The sequence below is a fragment of the Chroicocephalus ridibundus genome, chromosome 1, assembly GCF_963924245.1.
Source record: "Chroicocephalus ridibundus chromosome 1, bChrRid1.1, whole genome shotgun sequence".
Taxonomy (NCBI): domain Eukaryota; kingdom Metazoa; phylum Chordata; class Aves; order Charadriiformes; family Laridae; genus Chroicocephalus; species Chroicocephalus ridibundus.
Genome location: NC_086284.1, coordinates 170,216,918 through 170,224,114, shown reverse-complemented (window position 1 = coordinate 170,224,114; position 7,197 = coordinate 170,216,918).

Here is a 7,197-nt window from a genome sequence, read left to right as displayed (position 1 = left end):
AGGGGGGCTCAGGCTCCTTCAGCGTCTCTGTGTGTGTGTTGTTTGTGGAAACTTCTGCCAGGCAGCTCACACAAAAGTAATAATAAAAAAAGCTCTTATCAGGCCCTCATTGCCCATCTATTGGGTACTTGTTCAGTCTTGGGTTTCATTACAGAAACTTGAATAGGCAAAAACTTGTACACTCACATCCTGCAGATGTCCTGTTTTGTAAATATGAAGCGTGTTTACACGGGTCCTTTTAAAGCTAAAATTTCTGAGATGCAGCCAGCTCTTTTTAGCTGCTTTCCAGTTCTGCTTGTCCTGAATTGAGTTAGCTTACACTTGGGCATGCCTTCTGCTCTGCCCTGGGAGGCACTGGGCAGCCGGGCACAGGCTGCCTGTGTTGGGGGGCAAGAGGTGTTTGGTGAAAACACCCTCCTGGCTGGGCTGAGGTCGTTTTTGATCAAGCAAATGTCCGTGCTCAAGCAGCTTGGCTCTTGGTTTATAGGAACCTGCCCAGAACACTACCCACGGTGCTGCTAGTGATTGCTGAACATGTTCATGGGGTGTGTGTGTGTGCTGCTGCTTTGTAGCCACGATAAACAAGTGGTGCTTTGATGCAGAGCGTGAGCACTTCAGATCCCCCCCCCATTCTCGTTCTGGATCCGTTATGCATCAGGATGTTTTCATGACGGCATCAAAATCTCGCACATCTGTTTCTGTGTTTCTAATTGTGTCATCGCAGAAAATGTGTTTCAGTTTAAAACTTGAAATGAAATCTATAGGCCCCAGTTGTCTCCTCCAGTAGTACTTTCCAGTTCTTGCTGCTTCTAATGAGACTGCTGAGGTGGTGTTAGCAGGATGTGGCCAAGAGAGACACAATTCAATTTTCCTGCAGGGTCACTTCATCATGGTGCTTTCAGAAGCTCATAAAGAGTATACGGAAAAAGTAAACTCACCAGCCTTCTCTCATGATTCCAATGTGTTTCTCACTTGTAAATTTAAAGTGAGGAATACTGTTGCCTAATCAAAATATTAATGAAAACTGTTCATGCATGGTGATTCCATGTATTTGCACATCCCTCTTAGGTGTTTTTAAGACAATCTTCCCGATTTTCAAATAACTATATTTCTTTCTGTCAAGTTACTACCTCCATCTTTAACAGTAGCGTTTTTTTCTTCCGTCATAGTTGGGAAACTAACTCTTCTGTAGTGATACATCACTGGAATCCTCTTAAAATATTCTCACACTCCATATCTAAACCCAGTTCTGTGTGGATGTTGGATCTGCTCTCCGGACAGGCTCCCTACTGTAACCTCTTCGGCTGCATTTACAGGCTACCTTCACCTGAGCTCCTCAGCTCCCATAACTCTCTAGAGGGGGAGAGCCCAAGCTCCTGGTGGCTCCGCGCACACACTGGAGGTCTTATCCGTGTTGTTCGGGTGGATGAAGTCTAGATGAGGCTCAGGGTATTGCCATTCAGGGCACTGAGAAATAATCCCAAATCCTGGTTTTCCTAAGCAACCAGGGAGACTCTGATCCTGGGCTGCCCACAGGAAGGCTAGGACCAGCAATGTAAATGGGAAATGGTGGCTCTCAGCCATGCATATGCTTAATGCCACTACAGAGCCCATTACTCATCCAGACACAGCCTGAGGCCTTGTCACCAATCCCCTTTATGCCCTAAATGGCCACTTTTAGCAGCCATTCCCAAAGTGATTATGACCCTCAAAAATTCTTATTTATTTATGGTATTTTTATGCCTATCATCCCTTTAATGCACAGTGCTACCCTTTTCTCTTTCACCAAATAGTGCCTATCTTTCAAAACCCTGTTCTAGTGATAACAGAGATTTGCCCTGTCTCTTACAGTATCTGATTCAACGCAGAATAAAGTTCCTCTTTTTTTTTTTTGTTTGGTTTTGGTTTTTTTTGTTTGGGTGGATTCCCCGTGTTAATGGACAACGTTTCCGCTGATTTTTACTAAACACACTTCATACCCTTACTGGCTTAGGGCAGCCTTCAATCTCCGTTCCTGACGCGTTGGCTAATCCATTGCAAAGTATTGATTTGGAGTTAGAATTTGTCTCCGACATAACAGGCAAATCACTGAATTGCTATGTGCTGGTCTTACCATATATATCCTGCTTCATGTGTGCCTTTAGTGACATCCCACTTAACATTTTTCACCTTGCTTTAACCTTTCTCACAGTCGCGTATTTATTCTCCTAAATAATGGCCACATTAAAAACATTCAAGGCTGGTAAGAGAATTCCTGAGCCTTAGGGACACACATAAGACCCAGCTCCTTTCCACCATCCAGACGTTACAGCTAGAATGTTTGTGATTTATTGAGACAGCCAGAAATTGATTTCCCAAATGTAATTTAATTTTAAATTCATTGGGCATTTATGAAAATGCATGCCAGATATATAATATATATCCAAGAAGCAAGCAAATATAATAAATCCCTAAAAGTAATGTAACCTCCTCTCTTCCTCTTATGTATAAAAACATTCTCTGGAGGGGAAAACACCACTTCTGACTCAGTGTTAAAAACTTTCCAATACAGCAAATAGTTTTAATGTGTTTTTAAAATGGTCCCTAGCATTAGATACACTGTGCATTGTATACCCTCTGTGCACTTACTGCATTAATAAAACTGAAAAAATATTTACCTAGCTCATTTGATGGATGGAGACAGACATCATAAGCTGTTATTTCGAATGAGGCACCTAAACTTTTACAAATGCCTGAAATTTTAAATTTCTATCAAACATAAACATAATTATAAAACAGTAATAGGTTTTGATACTCCAGAACAACAGAGGGGTAGGTTAACCAAACCTTCTGAGTCTGTCTGAAAAGAAAGTTGATGTGACACAGCGTATCAGTGAAGACTGGATGCAGAGGCATCTTTGTCTCCACTAGGTTTGGGTCTGGTTTTGTGGTTTGTATGTTCAGAACTGGCAAAAAGGGAGAGACAATGAGAAAGCCTTATATAAGGCAAGGAAATGAAAAATGAACTTTAAACAAATATGCAGCCACCTTTTGCTCTTGCTGATGTGAACACCGTTAGTTGTTTGCAGCACCCCAGTTAGGAGTGGTGCCCCTGCATCCCGACTGCGCGTGCAGGGTATGATGTCACCCTGGTGGCCACACTGCTGGGATGTGAGGTCATGTTTGTCACCACTCTGGTCTCAAGCTGCCCGCATCCACACTGCTTGCACCAGGAACTGTTTCGGGTTCAAGATGTTCCTACATGAAATTTCTCCCAGAGAGCCAGCGGCTTCCCTGAAGTGCAAGGCAATATTGGTGATTGGGAAATTTGTTCTTTTGCTTTTATGACAGTACAGACATGTCCTGTGTAGACCTAAGCAGATGGGGCTCACAATATGGAGTTAATTACACATCTGAGGCGCAGAAAATAGATGGCATGAGGGGACCCATAATAAATCACAAAGTTGCGTATATTAATACAAGCAGCTTGATGGTTTCCAGTTCAGCTCTCGATGATGAACAGAAAACTTTTTTTTTTCTAAAACAGTGTGAGCATTTTAAAACAGCACATAACAAAGGGAATCTTGGAAAGCTCGTCTAAAAGCTTGATACACATGTACACCGTTATTTACATGTTTTGGGAATGTTTGCATGCTTACCTTCATGCAACATCTGCACTGGGCATTTGTTGTGTTGCCGTGTTTCTCGATACAAACAAAATGCTTTAATTTATCTATAAATAGATTCAGGACTCAAACAGAAATTATCTGTGTATGCGACCCTGAAAATAACACAGGATTTTCTCCAGTGCCCATGAAATTTTTGGGCTGCAGTTCAGTTCAAGATGAAGTCATGCACATGTTGGTGTCTACATACGAGCTAGGTGTTTTAATTCCCAGTAGAGCTGGGGAAGGAAGGGAGTCCTGCATCAGTTATATCTGAGGTACTTCTGGTCCGTGAGACATTCCGACAGGGCTGGCCAACCTGGCACACAATCTACAGGACTGTAGAGCCCTTCTGGAGCAGCAACTGGAGACAAGATGGAGTAGCCTTTAGCCTCTCAAATGGTATTGGGTGCCAAGACAGCTGAACTGAGCACTGGAGATCTTCTTAGGATGACCCTAAGCAAATAGCTGATGGCCAGTTAAATGAGTCAATCTCCAGACTCCTTTGAATACATGGACCAACAGCTCAGTCAGTTCTGTGAACATCTCATGCCACTTGAGAAGCTGTGGGATGACCTACCTGGTCTCAGGCTACCCTTCTGGAAAGCATCAGTTCCCATGTGCCATATCTGCTACCTCCAGAGATATGGCTCAGATACCTTAGGGGTTCTCACATCACTTTAGATGCCAACGTGTAGGCAACTGAATCAAGCCTTGGATCTCCATCAGCTGTAACAGGAATGCAGACACATTTAGTTGCCTAAATGTAGGCCCTAGAGATGGCCATGGGCACCAAAGGCATCCTTGAATGCTGACTGGCACGATGGAGGGTCTGCAGAAGAACCAAACCTTCCTGGACCTCTCCCCAGCCCAGGTCCCTCAGTGGTGACAGGTTCCTTATTCAGTTCCTTAGGCAATTGAATCCTGCACTTAGCCTGTGCGTGGATGCTTAGGTTTGGGTGTCTGCCCAGTGCACTGGATCCCACCCCTACTCGCTTCATCGAACTTCCAAACATAGAAGATATATTTTGCAAATAAGTATTTTTCACAAATGGGATGAAAGTTTGGGAGGATTCCTGAGTCTTTAAATGATGTGCAGGTTTAAAAACAAAGCAAAAAATGTAAAGCATACATATGACGTTACGAATCACTAGATATTTTTCCAAGAATTGCCCTATTTTTCTGTATAAGAATAAGGAAAACCGAAGATACTAATTTTAATGCTGATTTGAGGAAAAATTGTCATTGTCAAGGTTAATGCCATGTTTATTCCACTCCTTTTCCTACCATTCGACTTCACTTCTTCACATTGGCTTTGTCAGGCAAATGCAGACAAACCCATCCCCGTGGTTAAAATGGTTTAACAGTAAGGAAGTATTTAGACCTAGGGCTTTGAAGGCCTATTGACAATGTTAAATACACCAAAAGGCTTAATGACACTTTGAATTTTTTTGCTTGTTATTTCTCATTTTAAAATAGCTTGAAATAGAAGTAAAAATTTAACAAATGATTGTTTAGGCAGGTGCTATTGATTTTAAAGGAAAGATCTGAGGCTCTGTGGTTCCTTTTCATTATTAGGCATTTGGCTTGTTCTCCTTGTGCCACTGGTGAGCTCCTGAGTGCCAGCTCTAACACAAATATTGTTACTAAAGATGCTCAAACAGGTCATCTTCCTGACAGTCTTTCATATAAACCAACTAAACATGTGTTGGAAGTGCCAAGAGACAGAATTTAACGCAGAAAAAGTGTATCAATCAAATCTCGCAACCACTCCTTGTAAGGACAAGCATACAGTGAAAAGTGGTTTTGATTTTCAAACTCAGGAGGCGTCCCCTTGAACCCTGAATCCAACGTATCCTTCTGGTGAAAACACGCTTGTCAATATTTTCTTCGTCTGCTCTGCTGGGACCTGCCCTACACAAGGGCTGCTGCGAAGGACCGTGCAATGTGATGAACATCTGATTTTGTTATACTTACATTAGATCTGACTTTTGACTCTAGACACCAGAAGATTTCTTAGTGATGTTGGGGTTAACAAACAAGGGAATGTTGCTCAGATTACCTCTTAATTCAAGGGCAGTTTTAGTTCCTACCCTATCGAGCAGAAGAAAAGAGAAGTGCCCTGCTCTGCAGGAACCTTCATATTCCAGATCTGGCTGCCAGATAAGAGAGTGCTGAGAATCTCTCACATTTTCTAATTCTCTAAACCCTATATTCCTTTTCTCTCTCCCTAAGCCCTATATTCCGCCGCCTTTGCTCTGCGTGAGCCTGGGGAGCCATCGTCCCACGTCCTCCCCAGAATACAAAGCACCCTCAGTGCATGACCCCACTCCTTGGCCAAATGCTGAGTCCTTTTCTTCTGCGCTAAGAGCTTGTTCTGCATGACAGTGCTTGTGTCTTTAACACGTCCTTTGTGTGGCAAGTTCTGCCCTAAAATTTGCTATGGATCTCCCATCGAGGTCAATGGATGTGGTAAGTATGTCTGCATAGCTCAGCCCTGCTTTACTGTAATTGCAAAGAAAGGCAAAGTGCTCAGATGTGATAAATGTGTCATTCTTCACTCTGGATGCTGGATATCACAGCTACTGTAGCTCACTGGCTCCTCAGAGGGAAGAATGAGGGCACAGCTGGCTTTGCCTCCAGCCCTTCTCCTACTTTCATCCTCACCAGCCTCCGATGGAGCATCCATATACACAGTGTGACTATCACAGACGTCTTTACTTCTTCTTCCTTATCACAAGGGACCAGACCAAACCAGATCCGTTGATGGGTTTGGAGTTAAAGAAATGATTTTAAAGCACAGAGTTTACTTCAGCCAAGCTGAAGATTCACCTTATTTCAGCTGCAAGTGCCTATGTCCATGGACTTCAGTGGGAGCTGTGCCTGCGAATAGACCTGAACCTGCGAATAGACCTGAACCTGCCAATAGTCAAGCTGGCAGAAGAAATTGGACTTGATTCGGCTCCTAACACAATGTATAATTCCTTTAAAGAGGCAGAGGAGGACGTGCTTGTCCCATTTGTTTTGCTACTAGGTATTTTTTGTTGGTTTTGTAGCCACACGTTGTACCCTTTAAGAGGTTCTTAAAAGTTTAATAAGCTTTTTAAATAAACATTTTGTTACTGACTATCTCAGGCTTTGCTTGGTCACCTCAGCTGAGAATCAGCTCATTAAAATACCTCTGCAACTGTAAAAATAATAACTGGGGAAAAAATGATTTGGATTTTGGGGAATTATTGCTGCCATTGCGCCGCATGGTACAATGTCGGTATTTCTGCCTTCAGATGTAAATGTCTGTGCTTTTCAATTAAACTGTAGTACAATTCGTTGAAGTTTAGCCAAAGAAAGCCTGTGAATGGAAACACTTAAACGATACATTAGGATTTAGTTACAGACTTTGCATTTGTTTTTTCAACCAAATGTAAAACAATTGTGTAGTGGCCCATAGGAGAGAAGATTGTACTTGGGTTTTGTTTGAGCGTCAGTGTTAACGATCAGTGCTCAAGCGTTTTAGATTTCAATCTTAAATTAGCAATTTAAAGACAACAAAGAA